This window comes from Ranitomeya imitator, chromosome 2, assembly GCF_032444005.1.
Source record: "Ranitomeya imitator isolate aRanImi1 chromosome 2, aRanImi1.pri, whole genome shotgun sequence".
In the NCBI taxonomy this organism is placed as follows: Eukaryota; Metazoa; Chordata; class Amphibia; order Anura; family Dendrobatidae; genus Ranitomeya; species Ranitomeya imitator.
The window spans coordinates 536,006,004-536,024,064 of NC_091283.1; positions in this window are offsets into that span (position 1 = coordinate 536,006,004).

Sequence of the window (18,061 nt, forward strand, 5' to 3'; positions counted from 1 at the left end):
CACTGATTTTTTTTTTTTTTTTTTCAGGGAGACTTTAGGAAAAAAAAATAATAGAATAAAATGATTTTTTCAGGAAGAATTTAGAAACCAAATAAAATAAAATGATTTTTTCAGGGAGAATTTAGAAAACAAATAAAACAAAAAAAGGCTTTCTATGGCCCACTGAGTGAGAGATGACGCACACAGGAGTCAGGAGTGGCACACAAGCCCAGAGGCCAATATTTATCTCCCACTGATTGATGTAGTGATTTTTTCAGGTAGATTTTGGAACCCAAATCAAGCTAAAAAAATAATAGGCTTTCTATGGCCCACAATTGGAGAGAGAGATGGCATGCTCAGAACTGGCACACAAGCCCAGAGGCCAATATTAATCTTCCACTTTTTATTTTTTTTCAGGGAAAATTTATAAACCCAATAAAAAAATAAATAAATAGGCTTTCTATGGCCCACTATCAGAGAGAGAGATGGCACGCTTAGGACTGGCACACAAGCCCAAAGGCCAATATTAATCTCCCTTTTTTTTTTCAGGGAGAATTTATAAAACCCAAAAAAAATAAATAAATAGGCTTTCTATGGCCCACTATTTGTGAGAGAGATGGCACGCTCAGGACTGGCACACAAGCCCAGAGGCCAATATTAATCTCCCACTGATTGATTTATTGATTTTTTCAGGTAGAATTTAGAACCCAAATAAAGCAAAAAAAAAAAAAAAAAAGGGCTTTCTATGGCCCACTGAGTGAGTGATGATGCACACAGGAGTCAGGAGTGGCACACAAGCCCTGAGGCCAATATTTTTCTCCCACTGATTGATGTAGTGATTTTTTCAGGTAGATTTTAGAACCCAAATCAAGCAAAAAAATAAATAGGCTTTCTATGGCCCACTGAGTGAGAGATGGCACACACAGGGATGGCACTCTAGCAGAAATGTCAATCTTAATCTCCCACAAAAAAAAAAAAAAAAAAAAAAAACAGGGAGTGTCCAACAATTACTATCTCCCTGCAGTAATCTCAGCCAGGTATGGCAGGCAGCAATAAGGAGTGGACTGATGCACAAATCAAATAAAAAGTGTGGACAAACAAAAAAGATAGCTGTGCAGAAAGGAAGGAACAAGAGGATTTGTGCTTTGAAAAAAGCAGTTGGTTTGCACAGCGGCGTACACACAGCAATGCAGCTATCAGGGAGCCTTCTAGGGCAGCCCAATGAGCTACAGCGCTGAGGGGAAAAAAAAAAAAAAATGTAGCTTCCACTGTCCCTGAACACCGAAGGTGGTGTTGGGCAGTGGAAATCGCTACAGCACAAGCGGTTTGGTGGTTAATGGACCCTGCCTAACGCTATCCCTGCTTCTGACGAAGCGGCAGCAACCTCTCCCTAAGCTCAGATCAGCAGCAGTAACGTGGCGGTCGGCGGGAACTCCCCTTTATAGCCCCTGTGACGCCGCAGACAGCAAGCCAATCACTGCAATGCCCTTCTCTAAGATGGTGGGGACCAGGACCATCACGCTGCCCACACTCTGCGTTTACCTTCATTGGCTGAGAAATGGCGCTTTTCGCGTCATTGAAACGCGACTTTGGCGCGAAAGTCGCGTACCGCATGGCCGACCCCGCACAGGGGTCAGATCGGGTTTCATGAAACCCGACTTTGCCAAAAGTCGGCGACTTTTGAAAATGAACGACCCGTTTCGCTCAACCCTAATTGACACCATAGGAACACTTTTTTTAAAAAAAAAACGTTAAAACACAAAATAGACATCAAAATGCAATGTTCCAGGCTGGAATCAATATAAATTAATTATTCAAAAGATGCAAACATGTAAGAAAGTGCTTTTATTTAGTAGGCTGCTCATTTCTTGGAGACTGTCATTAATACTGAAAGGATTGAGTCTATGACCACAAAAGAAATGCAAAGTTTTGGAGAAATCCTTGGCGCCGGAGGTTGCAGCCACAGTGCGGTCTTGATTCAATAACATTTCTTTAACTATTTACATCAAGCCTCATTGTTACATTTTCTCAAATGTTCCATAGCTTGACAGGACCTCATTTGCATGCAAACAACTTGGAGAAGTAGACAAAGCAGATAGTGACAGATTATGACCCGAAGCCCACAATTTAAGCTGGTGCTGAATTACTGGTATATATTTATTTGCATTACTGTGATGTTTTCCAGCATTTTCATCACCAATATCTTTTATTCATAAAGCACTAACACATTTCACCCCACTTCAAGAAAATATACTTAGTTTGGTTTAATCTGAATTACAAAGATTTTTTTTTCCCAAAAATACCCTGTCATTTCAAATTTCCTATAGTGTCAGATACTAAAAGCTTGGAGAAAGTAAGACAGATAAATTAATACATGGTTTGTGCTACAGATTTCACACATTATATCGCTAAACCAATCTGCTCCTCTCACCGTTTCACCTGATTTAGAATCTTCCCTTCTCATAAAATCCTGTGGACAAAATATTCAGTTATTTGCTTTGACTCACAAAAAGCAAATCACAAACGCAGCAAATTCACTCACAGCGTATAACGTCATGGCAGGTGGCGCAGAAATCCGTTGGTGAATAGATGCAATTCGGATTGGGTGGATTGCTTTTTTCGCAATGCGCATTGACCACCAATATTTTCTCACTCTTTAAAACTGTGCAAGACAAAAGACGTCTCCACGTCCTCCTGACAAATAGGCATTCCAAATAAAATGTGAGTCTGTGGGGATTTTTTTAAAATCATTATAAGCTTTGTTAAACTCATTGGTAGAGCAATAGAAAAGGCAATAAATGTCACCAAGTCCCAAGCCGAGTTGGATTAAACTACAACACTGAATAATAAGGAGGGCACAAGAAATATGTTTCCCAGAGCTTCAAACACCTTGGGAATCTAGTGGCAATTTTCATCTATCCTCCCAGCCTAGAACAATCTATCTATGTTTTATGCACACAGAGTGATTAACCGCTAACAAACTTTTTGTCATTTGCCATTCGATCGTTGGGTATGTTTGGTGCCATGGTCATACGTTTTAAAGGGAATCTGTCACCAGGTTTTTGCTACCTCACTTGAGAGCAGCATAATGTAGGAAAAGACCCTGATTCCAACAATGTATCACTTAGTTTACCGAGTGCAGCAGTTGTGACACAGTTCTTAGATAGATGCGTAGTGTGGCGAGCACTCTTGCCTGGAAAGTTCCGAGGTGCTGGTGAAGGGGGATGGCAATCTCCATAATCAGGGCCGGTTATAGGCAAAGTGGGGCCCTAGGCAAAAGTTTAAAATGAGGCCCCAAATGCTAACATATTGCACCATCACACAGAAACATTTCGGTTGCAGTTACATGCGCCGATTTCAGGCCACTAAACGAGTGTGATTAACAATATTGAAGTCATTCGCTGCTTGTTTCCAGCCACTTTACACTGGCTGAGGAATAATGATGGGGACAGAATAATCACTAGTAAATCAATCTGTCCCCATACAGTATCATCTTAGCAGCATATCTGCCATTTTTACCAGGCGATGTGCTGCTGAAAACAATGATTTTTGTTGCGGGATATCCAATCCAATCACTCGATGAATATCTTGCATTTTGCACTCTCCCTAGTTCTCCATATAGTATAATGTACCCCCATAGTCTTCCATAGAGTATAATGCAGTCCCCATATAGAATATAATTCTGACCTCATATAGTATAACGCAACCCCCATAGAATATAATGCAGTCCCCATAGAATACAATGCAGTCCACAGAATATAATACTGTGTGTTTGTAATAAACATATATATGCATTACACCGTACATACATAGATACACATACATATACTGTGCATGCAAACACACAGATACTGTACATACATACACACAGATACACATACATATACCGTACATACATACACACAGATATGCATACATATACTGTACATGCACATATATACTGTACAAACATACAGATACTCGTACCGTACATACATATACACACATACCGTACATACACACACATATACCGCACATACATACACATATACTGTACATACACATACAGTTATATACACATATAGAATACACATACCGTACACACATACATACACATATAATGTACATACATGCACATAAACATACATATATACATACAAATATATCACACATACACAGATGCACACATATTATACACACAGACATACACATACTGTACGTGCATACACATAGATACACACACACTGTACATACACAGATGCACATACATACATCTACAAGCATATACATACACACATACTAATCTTGTATATCAGGTGATCAGATGAGCCCTGGAGGAGGTCAGTTCAGTTGGAGAGGGCTGCAGAACTCACTGTGGGGGATGGGTCACAGAGCAGACTGATATCAGCCCCCTGGTGCTGCTGTGCTGTCCCGTGCAGTGAGCCTCCTCCCCCATCTCTTCACAGTGAGGAGATGCCGCAGCCTGCTGGGGACAGAACAGTGGAGGGAGCAGATATACCACTTAAGTCTTGCTCTTCCTCCACTGCTGTCCCTGACTCCCTGTGAGCTGTGCGGCGGGGCCCCTGACTGTAGGTGAGTACTCACCCGTCTCCATTGGGACGCGCCATGCAGGAGAACAGAGAGACAGCAGCCAATGAGCGCTCTCCTCAGTCTGGTGAGGAAAGCGTTCATTGGCCAGCGTCTCTCCCTGCATGACACGCCCCCCCTTTTGAACTCCTGCAATCCACGCGCCGCTCTCTCCCTGGCACTGGGTGTTAGCATGATTACAGGAGGGAGTGAGATGGGCCCAATGCTACATGATACAGGGCCTGCCTGCAGAGACCACACTCCACCTCTCAGCCCCAGAGCAGTGGCACCAGCGGTATGGTCGCCCCTGGCTGGAGGCCCCTAGGGCAGCGGGGGCCCTAGGCAGCTACCTAGTCTCCCTGCCCCTAACGCCGGCCCTGCCCATAGTAGAGTAATGTTCAATCATCGCATACTCTTAATAGAAGCTTGTGAGGACTTTATTGTACAGATACAGATGCAGCGATAACACAATTCATGAATGAGGAATTGGTGCAGGGATAGAGAAAATGGTGAGGCGATAAGAACATTAACGTCCTGGGTAGGTCCGGCGCACCTGTGCCTTGGATTGCAGCCCACAATCCAAGGCGCAGGTGCGCCGGACCTCACCTGGACCCAGGTGTCCTTTTGCAAGCAGAATATCCTTTACACCGTTCAGTGAACTTTGCCAACAGCGACTATATGAATAAGACCCTGTGAGGGTCGAACCGTTAATGTTCTTGTCGCCTCACCATTTTCCCTATCCCTGCACCAATGCCTTATTCATGAATTGTGTCATCGCTGCATCTATATCTGTACAATAAAGACTTCACAAGCATCTATCAAGAGTGTGCGGTGATTGAACATTACAGTTCTTAGATATAGCATGAAGCAGAGCTGGGAACGCTAACCCCGCCCACACCAGGCTTTTTATGCACATTGTCTATTGACAGTGAGCTGCTAATCAGAGGAGTGGGCTTCGTCAGACCAGGGCTCGCATGCACTGTGGTTAAGGCAATGATAATCTGGTGAGAAAACCTTCATTGTAAGTAAACAACAGCACACAGGCTAATAAGTGACACATTGCTGAATTCAGTGTTCTAACCCCTAAATCATGGCCATGTGAAAGCTTGATTTTTGCAGGACGAGTTTTACTTTTGAATGACACCGTTGCTTTTACCATATTGTGTACTGGAAAACGTGAAAAAAAAGTATAAAATGTACAAAAAAGTGCAATTTCACAATTGTTTTTTTTTTTTCACTGAAAGCTAAAACTGACCTGCCATTATGATTTCCCAATCCAAAGTTTGTAAAAAAAAAAAATGTCATTTTCCGAGACCTGTAGCGTCTCCATTTTTTGGGATCTGGATTGGGTGAGGGCTTACTTTTTACGGACTGAGCAGATGTTTTTATTGAGACCATTTTGGAATAAATATGATCGTTATTGCATTTTACTGCAATGTTGCGATACCAAAAATGTTTTATTTTGAATGGGGCAACGGGTGATTTGAACTTTTATATTTTTTAATTGTTTAAATATTGAAGCTGCGATCATCTGATTGCTTCTGTTACACATAGTAAGACTGCAGCTCTGCAATGTGTAACAAAAATGCTTGTCTGGTTTGCAGTGGTCGGCGCTCATAGCAGAGCGGTAATGACAACCACAGGGGTCTCCTGCAGACCCCGGAATGTCATGCCAACCCATCGGCGACCCACGGTCATGTGACACGGGCGCCGATGGGCGAAGCTAAGATGTGCATCCAGTCTGCGCGAGTTAAATGCCGCTGTCAGAGATAATAGCCATGTGTGGATCGTGATTCTACCTGCAGCTGTTAGGGGCACCTGAGAGCTGATCAGATCAGCTGTCAGGTGCAGGCTTCGGCGATAAGGGGGAGGCGACCTATGACTGACATACGGGGATAATGAAAAAAGGACGGCACCACCTAGTGGAGAAAAAGAGAATAGTAAAGTGATCACCTAAAGCATGAACAAATTCACAGAAAAAGACCCCAATTATATCACTCTGTTAAAAGATGACTTTTATTATTCATATATGATGAAGAAAGAGCAGCATCCATACCAGGTGATGTCAATCCAAAAAAGTTCTTTATTCCGCCATGATAAAAGTACAACGTTTCGGCCTGGTTGGCCTTTGTCAAGTAACTTGACAAAGGCCAACCAGGCCGAAACGTTGTACTTTTATCATGGCGGAATAAAGAACTTTTTTGGATTGACATCACCTGGTATGGATGCTGCTCTTTCTTCTTCATATACGTTTTTGTCCGATTGGATCCTTGGATTTTGGAGCGTGCATCCGTTGTCTGAGTGCTGATGGTTGACCTCGTTGTACAGGACTTTTATTATTCAATCTAAAATTAACATCCAGTCAGGGCCGTATTTGCCACTAGGCACTTGAGGGCACGTGCCTAGGGCGGCGGGATGCGGGGGGGCGCCCTTGAGCTAGGTTTTTTCCTTTTTTTTATTTTTTTTATTTTATAAAACTCCGGGGTCAAGTTTCCGCCCCCCCTCCTCCCTCCCCCCTTCCCGCCCCCCCCTCCTCCCTCCTTCCCGCCCCCCTCCCTCCCTCCCTGAAGACGTAATACTCACCTTCCTCCAGCGGTGGCTGCAACTGCGTCTCAGCGCCGTCCTGTCTTCAGCGGTCACATGGTACCGATCATTAAGGGTGATGAATATGCGCATATTCATCACCCTTAATTAGCGCTACCATGTGACCGCTGAAGACAGGAAGGAAGACGCTGAGATGCCAGGAAGTTCTGTGCTGCGCGCCGGTGAGAGGTAAGTATGACAGGGAAAAAAGTGGGGTGCCGTGCACACAGGGGAGGAGGATGGGGAGCCATGCATACAGGGGAGAAGGATGGGGAGCCGTGCATACAGGGGAGAAAGATGGGGAGTCGTGCATACAGGGGAGAATGATGGGGAGCCGTGCACACAGGGGAGAAGGATGGGGAGCCGTGCATACAGGGGAGAAGGATGGGGAGCCGTGCATACAGGGGAGAAGGTTGGGGAGCCGTGCACACAGGGGAGAAGGATGGGGAGCCGTGCACACAGGGGAGAAGGATGGGGAGCCATGTACACAGGGGAGAAGGATGGGGAGCCGTGCACACAGGGGAGAAGGATGGGGAGCCGTGCACACAGGGGAGAAGGATGGGGAGCCGTGCATACAGGGGAGAAGGATGGGGAGCCGTGCATACAGGGGAGAAGGATGGGGAGCCGTGCATACAGGGGAGAAGGATGGGGAGCCATGAACGCAGGGGAGAAGGATGGGGAGCCATGAACGCAGAGTGGGAGGATGGGGGAGCCATGAACGCAGAGTGGGAGGATGGGGGAGCCATGAACGCAGAGTGGGAGGATGGGGGAGCCATGAACGCAGGGGAGAAGGATGGGGGAGCCATGAACGCAGGGGAGAAGGATGGGGAGCCATGAACGCAGAGTGGGAGGATGGGGGAGCCATGCTTGCAGGGGAGAAGGAAGGGGGAGCCATGAACGCAGGGTGGGAGGATGGGGGAGGCATGAACGCAGTGTGGGAGGATGGAGTATAAATATGGAGTATAAATACTGGGCCCTATAAGGGGGACACAGTGTGAGAGGACAGTGTGAAGAGGGGACTGGTATAGAAAGGAGAGGACAGTGTGAAGAGCATGTACCATAAGAGGGACAGTGTGGGGGTCATACTTTGTGCAGACAATATAGTGAGGGGCAATTTTTTATTTGGGAGCATTATAATGACACTTGTATCTTTAAGGGCGTCATGTGGAGACTTTCTGCAAAAGAGCGGCGAAGATGGAAGTCTGCAGAGACGGCTGTGGATGAGAAAACTCATCATGGGATCTGGACAAGATGAAGAAAAGGAGAACGGCTCCAGAGGCGACGTCATCTATCAGGTACCTGGATGTAAATGTTATTTGTGATGCTAACTCTCATGTTTTTATATATGTTAGGAGATTTAAAGGGACACTGTCACCTGAATTTGGAGGGAACAATTTTCAGCCATAGGGGTGGGGTTTTCGGGTGTTTGATTCACCCTTTCCATACCCGCTGGCTGCATGCTGGCTGCAATATTGGATTGAAGCTCATTCTCTGTCCTCCGTAGTACATACTGTACCTGCACAATCTGCAATCTTGCCTTGCGCAGGCGTGTACTATGGAGGACAGAGAATGAGCTTCAATCCAATATTGCAGCCAGCATGCAGCCAGCGGGTAAGGAAAGGGTGAATCAAACACCCGAAAGCCCCGCCCCTATGGCTGAAAATTGTTCCCTCCAAATTCAGGTGACAGAGTCCCTTTTAAAGGGGATGTCCAGGCTTGTGATGAGTCTGCAGTCATTCTTTGTGACTGCAGACTTCTGAATTCTCACAGTGCACACTGCACGCTGTCAGGATTCTCTCATGCTGGGGATTTACATTAATGCGATCACGTGCTGACTAGACATGCGTGACCTCCGTCAATGAAAATGAACTGAGCGAGGCCGGGCACATCTAGTCAGAATGTGGTCAGAAGTCTACAAATCACATACTTGTGCTGACATGACCGTCCACCGGCAAGGGAGAATCCTAAAAGTGCAGTGCATGCGTTGTGAGAATTCAGAAGCTGCGATGTCAGGATTCAGCTCTGCAAGTTCCAGTAGTCGTCACATGGACACGTCACTCATATGCGATTTTTCAGACTTAGGGTGTGTGTCCACGTTCAGGATTGCATCAGGATTTGGTCAGTATTTTACATCAGTATTTGTAGCCAAAACCAGGAGTGGGTGATAAATACAGAAGTGGAGCATATGGTTCTATTATAGTTTTCCTCTAATTGTTCCACTCCTGGTTTTGGCTACAAATACTGATGAAAAATCCTGACCAAATCCTGATGCAATCCTGAACGTGGACACATACTCTTATGGTCCTGTGACATCGAGCTTCTCTTCTGCTTCTCTTAGTTTTTCACTGAACATTGAGAGCATTAGGGAGAGGAGCTCGTGGGCACATGACTGAGTGTGCAAATCACATATGTCCTTGGCGGAGGGGGGGCACCAAAATGAATTCTTTCCCCGGGTGCCAGAAACCCTAGATACACCTCTGCTGGTATGCTACTGCGAGCGGTGATTACCGGGTGCGGTGGAGGGAGGTCTGTGCACAGGCAGTGAGGCAGGGACTGAGGGTGTGCACAGAGAGGATGGAGACCCGGAGACTGCCCGTCCCAGTCTACGCCGTAGCCTAGAGCCCTCATTATCATAGGAATATGGCAGTTAATAAATTGCTTTTCTGAAGCTTTATAGTGTAGTTTTAGGTCAGGGAGGGTTGGATAGGGATGAGCTAGCAAGGTGCAGGGACAGGTAATGATGGCTACTTGCGAACATGTGCGGCAATTGCGGTTTTGCACTTACGATGATACATAAAACACTGCTAGTAGTGTTTTTTCTCATTGCTGCAAGTACCGCATTTGCCGGATGGCGGCAAAACCGCAAGAGCCGCACATGTCTGTAAGTCCCATAGGGAATGAATGAGGCCGAACGCAGTGTTGCCCTAAGTGATCCATTACGCGGCAGATGCGGAAAAACTGTCGGATCTGCTGCAAAAGGCGACTTTCACATCAGCGATTTTTGCCAAAGTCACTGCCGATAGTGTCATACTCACCAAAGGGGGAGGCAGCACTAAAAGTGCCTAGGGCAGCAGAAACTCTAAATACGGCCCTGCATCCAGTGCAATCAAACCAATACCATCACCAAATATTAGAAAGACACTAGATAGGAAAGGCCGAAGGGGATGCCTAACCCTATTCTATAACTGTATCCGCACTGCCTATCATCGAAGGTTGGCACCCTATTGCTGTGCAAATAGCGCCCCCACTCACTGTCGACTATCCGTTCTAGCCCTTGGAAGCCTTATAGGGATACCGTGGAAAAGCTATTAATAAACTAGAGTGTATCCAGCAGTATAGGTAGACTATAAAAATGGTTCTTATCAGTAGGAGAGGGAGTCAAAACTGACAGTCAGTATAATGTACTGTATATTCTGGACAAGGGGCAGGCAGTGTAGCTGTCCCTATCCTGTCCATGCCTGTCAGTGGAGGTTGGCACCCTTTTTAATGGCGAGATTGGCGCCCCCGCGCTTCAACGGCTATCCCAAATAACCCTAGTCGACTGATTTCATGGGGAGTTTTTCAGCATATACAGTGCTAGAATGCGTCGTAAAGACATTAACAGAATAAATAAACTGCTGAATCAGGCATATGACAGATTCAAAAAATGATGTTATAAAGAAGAGCTCATCTAAGGAAAGTGTAACACCCCAGGTAACCGGTTGTTACAGTGATGTTGCCTTCCTTTCGGGGAGGGCGATATCATGCTTTGATTCAAGCAGGATTTCCTTTACCAGGTAAGCACCTACATGCAACACATTCTGAATCCAGGCCAGAAGGGGGAGTTCTGAACCCGGATTCAGCGGAGCTTCCCCAGCTTTAAGTATTCTGGTCTGGAGGAGGAGTTAGTCAGTTGGAGTTAGTAGTTGAGTCTGGAGAGACAGTGGAAGAGAGAGGACTGACAGCAGAGAGTGGGGTCGTGCAGCCACGCGTATGCTGCAACCCCACGAAAGGAAGATAACCTGGAGGGTTGGAATGTAGTGAGCATCTGAGGAACGAACCACAGGAGAAGGAAAGGGCTTAGAGGGGAACTGTGACCGGGCACCCTCTGAGCCAAAGTGCAGGAACCGGGCACCGGGAGCCTGAGGTTGTGTTTAACTCTAGGTCGCACAGCAGAACCGGAGGGCATAGAACTTTAAGTAACTTGTCAGCACCCACACCTAGAGGTGAATCAGTACACTAGCTGCCTGGGTTATGATAGAGACCCTATAAAAAGGCTCACACTGCCCACCATATTGGTAACTGTCACAGGACAGGAGAGAGAGGACTTTATCAGGGAGCCACAGGCAGCAAGGACCTCGAATACGAGCGCAAGCAGGAAGGCTTACGGACGTCACCTGGGAGAGAGATCCACCATTCTCATGTACAGCACCATGGAATTAATGGTGTTATATAAATAAGTAAAAATAATAATTGCCTCCAGGCTGGACTATATCACCACCTGTTCCTGGTACCCTGGACTGTGGCCTGCTACCACCAGTAAACCAGGTAAAGACGTTACAACTTCATGTCCTCCATTTATTTGCCGGCATACACCAACCCTGACCAGCACACCAGGAGCCCTGGGGACCCCGCTTCACCTGTGGGAAGCGTCACCATCTTTGCTGCAGTAACATCGCCCCAGAGGACCCCTTTAAGCAGCGTCGGTCCCCTCTGACCGAGAACCACAGGTGGCGTTACAAACACAAACTTTATTACAACTCCCTTTAAAGACCTTTTCCCTTTTACTTGGGCGCCCAGGGCCACGTACCGGGTTGCTGACCACCCTTTTAATTGGGACTGGACCCGGTACCGAGTACCCCACGGCCCTGGCTGTCGACTTAAAAGCATGTGCTGAAGATTTACTATTATAAAGCAATACAATAGATTTGCTAAACATAAATAGTAGATATTGATATTTTACTCACATCATCCACTGGCCTCTGCTAGGTCGGCGGCCTTTTTACCATGAGGGCACCAGATCTAAGAAGAGGGTAACGTGTGGCGCAGGGAGCACAGGCAGGTAAGAGGGATCTTTTTTCAATTTTTTTCATCTCTCTTTCTAATGTCATTGTGGATGTGGCATGATACTTCGACCAGGACAAGGGACCTAGGGGGCACAGCCAGGGACAAGGGACGTAGGTTTCCTAGGTCCCTTGTCCCTGGCTAGGCACCCCTGGATCTGGCTACACCCCCTGGCCTTGGATAGGCCCCTTGACCATGCTCCCTAGGTCCGCCAGCCCTGCCCCTTAGGTCTCTTGGCCCTGGCTGTGCTCCTTTGGTCCCTTGTCCCTCGCGGTGCCCCCTATCATAGCGCTAAGGGATTTAGGGGGCACAGCCAGGGCCAAGGTAGATAGATGGCCAGGATGGGGCACATTATTAAGTAAAGGGGGCCAAGATGAGGGTCTTAAAGGGAATTTGTCAAGTTCCCCATGCCCTCCAACCCAGCAGCATTCACTTATTTATGAGTAAACTCCCTCCTAACCAGCACTTAATAATGTTTTTCTGTAAAAATGAGGTTTAAAAAAAGCATTTACATTATCCCTTTATCCTATACTAATGAGGGCTTTGACTACTCGATGGGGCAGTAGTTGCCCCAGACTAGTCAGCCCTCTTCCATGTTATTACAGGCTTCAGAGACGCACTGCGCATGTCCGGAAGTTCAGAAGATGGCTTCTGGATATGTGTAGTGCGCCTCTGAAGCTGGTAAGCGTACACCTGGCAGCAGAGGTGCATTGATGCTGCTAAAATGTGCGACGCGCGTGCACATGATTTTCAGTGGCTGGTGATGACGACAGCTTCTGCAAATTATATTATCACACCCACATGGGCGTGATAACATGGAAAGAGGGTTGACTAGTTAGGGGCAACTAACACCCCATCGATTAGACAAAGCCAACATTAGCATTCGAAATGAGGGCAATATAGATAAGTTTTTTAAACCTTTTTACAGAAAAATGTTATATAAGGCTTGTTAAGCAGGAAGTTTCCTCATAAACAAGTGAATGGCTGCTGGGAGGAAGGGCAAGGGGGGACTGACAAGTTCCCTTTCATTATTGTATGGGGCAAAGAATTAGGAACATACATTATTAGTTTATGGTGGCAAGTGGGGGACATTATTACTGCTGTAATATAATTTAATATTTAGGAGACTGTTTTCCTTTGGGGGGACAAAAAGGAGGTCCTGTTAATGTGCAGGGCCGCACTGTGTAGCTTTTTTCTTCATTTGGCTTAGTGTAGAAGTCAGGGAAAAAGTGGAGCATGTTCTCTGGAAGAGACCAGCTCTAAATGACTGTTATTTCCTGCAGAAACAAGTCCCAACAGGAAGAAGTGATGATAGTCTGTGCAAGATGAAGAAGAAAAGTGAAGGTGAAAGTGAAGTGAAATGGTTAGTCACTGTATCACATGTACACGCACCATTTACATTATATACAGAGCTCCTGTGTATAATGTCACCGGTGATCACTGTATTATCTGTACACTGACACTATATACAGAGCTCCTGTGTATAATGTCACTGGTTATCACTGTATTATCTGTATACTCTATACTGTACACTATACACTCCTGTGTGTAATGGTGGTAATAACAGTGTTGTTAGTCTTGTAATTTTTATTCATGATCAGTATTGTAGTATTCGGTCATTATGTAGTGGTAATATGTGGTCTGGTCACGGTGTGGCTCTATTTCTCCCTTTATATGTGATATTATTCGGTCACTATGTGGTGGTAATATCTGGTCTAGTCATGGTGTGGTGGTATGTGCTCCCTGTATGTGGTAACATGTGGTCTGGTCAGGGTGTGGCAGTATTTGTCCCTTGTATGTGGTATTATTTGGGCACTATGTAATGGAATATGTAGTCCAATCATAGTGTGGTGGTATTTCTCTCTTGTATATGGTATTATTATAACTTCTAAATAACACCTTTAATGCAAACTAGCCTAATTGTACATCCTAGTTATGATGTGCGCACAGTGTATGTACAGCTGTCCGTGTTTTACAGTTAATGCTCCACTATAGCGGGGATAAAGGCTAACAGGTATTTGCATTTAACATCCCACTATGGGCCCCTGACACCCCAGTCCGACCCTGTCTATGAGCCACTGGTTGCTATGGTCATAAAAAGAGAGAAACTTTTGGTGTGCCCACCATCTTCCTCTGACCTCAACCTTATTGAGAACCTATGGAGTATCCTCAAGCCAAAAACCTATGGTGGTGGGAGACAGTTCACATCCCACCAGCAACTCTGAGAGGCTATCCTGCAGAAATTCAAGCAGAAACTAACCAAAAACTCACGAGTTCAATGAACGCAAGAATTGAGAAGGTGATATCAAAGAAGACGTTCTATTTTAACATGTAACTTGGCCTGTTAAGATGTTTTTGATTGAAAACGCTTTTGATTTCAGTAAATGTGAAATCTTACTGTTACAAATTCAACAAATTACCATTTTAACTTCTTTACAACCTACAAAATGTTTGGAAACTCTGTTGTGCATAATAATTTGGAATAGTGCATTTTGTTTTTTGAAAAAAATACTGTTATCATTGGGACGTTAGTCCAATAAAATTTGTTTTATACTCGTATATTTGTTTTATAGGTGACAATTTGAACATTTTACAGACTCATTTGCATCGTTCATTTGTGAAAATCAGAAAAAATAGCATTTGCTAATAATTTGAAATGAGGTGCAATGCATACTGCTAAGGAGTAAGAGAAGTAAGTGCAAAACCCTTGCTTCTTTTGATAAGCGCTTCAAAATTCATTACTGTTACCCAGTGACACATCTATTACAGCGTAATAAATGGCATATAAAACATTATTAGATATTTTAGTGGGCACTTAACTAGAAAAGGTATAATACTATCTAGCAATAGTACATATATGGTAATATTCAGCAGGCATAAAATAACAAAATAGCACATTACATGACATAGAACAATAGTCTAATGGTATTTTGCATAGTAATAACGTAACTTTGGAAACCTGTGGATATCTCCACTGAAAAAGGGTCACTGGCTACCTATAGCATCCAAGAAAGGATATCACAGTCTTTGATAGGTGATAAATAGCTAATTGTTCCACCACTGGAACAGACTGGCAGAACGAGGAACTTTTAGACAAGATGGTGTGGCTAGTTCGATGCCTGACTGCCATGCCTTTCAGTCCTCTTGGGGCTGCCGGAAAAAAGAAAGACCAATGCTCTACAGCCCCTCAAGAAATGAAAGGAGTGCAGGCTGCTCAATTCTAATGGGAATAAAGGTACCGTCACACTTAGCGACGCTGCAGCGATACCGACAACGATCCGGATCGCTGCAGCGTCGCTGTTTGGTCGCTGGAGAGCTGTCACACAGACCGCTCTCCAGCGACCAACGATGCTGGTAACCAGGGTAAACATCGGGTAACTAAGCGCAGGGCCGCGCTTAGTAACCCGATGTTTACCCTGGTTACCATCCTAACAGTAAAAAAAAAAAAAACACTACATACTTATCTACAGCCGTCTGTCCTCCAGCGCTGTGCTCTGCACTCCTCCTGTACTGGCTGTGTGAGCACAGCGGCCGGAAAGCAGAGCGGTGACGTCACCGCTCTGCTTTCCGGCTGACCGACGCTCACAGCCAGTACAGGAGGAGTGCAGAGCACAGCGCTGGAGGACAGACCGCGGTAGGTAAGTATGTAGTGTTTGTTTTTTTTTACTTTTAGGATGGTAACCAGGGTAAACATCGGGTTACTAAGTGCGGCCCTGCGCTTAGTTACCCGATGTTTACCCTGGTTACCAGGGAAGACATCGCTGAATCGGTGTCACACACGCCGATTCAGCGATGTCTGCGGGGAGTCCAGCGACCAAATAAAGTTCTGGACTTTCTTCCCCGACCAGCGACAGCACAGCAGGGGCCTGATCGCTGCTGCCTGTCACACTGGACGATATCGCTAGCGAGGACGCTGCAACGTCACGGATCGCTAGCGATATCGTCTAGTGTGACGGTACCTTAAAAGTTCCCTGCTCTTCAGATTGGTTTGAGCCTCAGCGGTTGGACCTCCACCAATCAGCAAGTTTACCACCTATCCTGTTGATAAGAGATATCTTATTTTCATCAGACAATCCCTTACTCTTTAGAAAGCGTCTACTCCAATTTTGAAGCTTCTTTCAAGCTTGTAGCAAATAGCTTAGATTTACATTCCCACAATGTCATCTATTTTGTTATAGATGTACAACAAAATTTCTTCAAATGGTTTATACTATTTATAAACTTTGAAAATACTCTTACCCTGTTAACGTTTTTTTTCTCAACATATCTGATCTATATATAAAATATGCTCTACATAGAATGGGGCTTACAATTTTCATCACATACGATCTGTTGGTATTTTTGACGCAGATGGTTCACTCTGAAAACAACTAGGTAAATAAACAGATGAAACAAATTTCACATTTTACATAAAGCCATACTTCAAATCTTGACATTAGTAATTTAAATCTTAGCCATAACAAATTAACTATAAAGATATCTAGCGAGAATGAAAGACAGAAGAAATACAGTACCAGCCAAAAGTTTGGACACACTTCTTCATACTATGGTTTTCCTTGTTCTTACCGGAATGTGTACATTGTAGATTCTAACTGAAGGCAGCAAAACCACAAAGGAACACATTTGACAAATGCACGGCATATTAACATTGCAACACCAATGAGAATATTTTAATATAATACATCTTTTTCAAGTGGTTTTGAATTTGATGTTGGGGGCTACCATTAGTAGCATGGTGGGCACGGAGCACATTGCTTGCTCCTATTTTGAAACTATAGCAGTTTATATTTACAGTATATTTATCATTGTTTTCTAAACTTAGGCTATATGTGCTTTGAGAATTTCACCCACCCGCGATTTCCCATTAGCTTTCATTTGTATCCAGACCAGGGTGCAATACACTAAAGTAATTGGAGCAACAGACTTTTTCATATATATTCAGCCTCTGCATACCTTCACCGTTTTTTCGCACAGACCTGTGTATCTGCCTGTAGCTTTTTCCTATTTATTTATTTATTTATTACACATATCTATCAATCTCTGGGGTCCTAGTGTATTTATCCAATCCATTAAACCTTCAAGGCTGCCTTTGCCAACCTCAAACTATCTGCGGAGCAGGAGCTCGATCTTATGATCAAATGGTTGGGCCCAGGCTCTACAAAACATATCAAGAGACTTAGCATTGTCTATGTGAGACAATTAGAAGCAGGTCTGCCTGGCAAAGACTTGACCCAGGAGTGTAGCTACCGGATGGGCAGAGGGGACAGTCAACCTGGGCCCTGTGTTCTGAGGGGGCCCACCCGGAGCTACGCTTCTGTAACTGTATTGGTATGCACATTGTGCCAATACAGTTACATTCTGTGGCAGAGCACAGATAATCGATCTCTTTTCTGCAGCCTGGCTGCTGTGGGACCCCTGAGCAGGTGGTGGGGAGCTCAGTGCCAGCAGTGGGCCCCCACCCATCATTGCAAGTTTAACTGTATCGGCTAGATGCCGATACCGCTGACCGCATTGATGAGAGAAGGAGCATTACACTCCCTCTCCCATCATCCCCCTCGCAGAGTTTGACGTCACTGACATTGACACTGACAGTAGGTGCGATGACTTCACACTACTAGGCTTCTGCGGTGCGGAGATGTGCGGGCGCTCAGAGCAGCAGAGGAACCAAGAGGAAGTGAGGTGAGCATTTATTTATTTTTGATAGGGGTGAATTATGCTATAGAGGCTGTCTATGGGGATGCATTATGCTATAGAGGCTGCCTATGGGGGTGCATTGTGCTATAGAGGCTGCCTATGGGGTTGCATTATGCTATAGAGTCTGCCTATGGGAATGCATTATGCTATAGAGGCTGCCTATGGGGGTGCATTATGCTAGAGAGGCTGCCTGTGG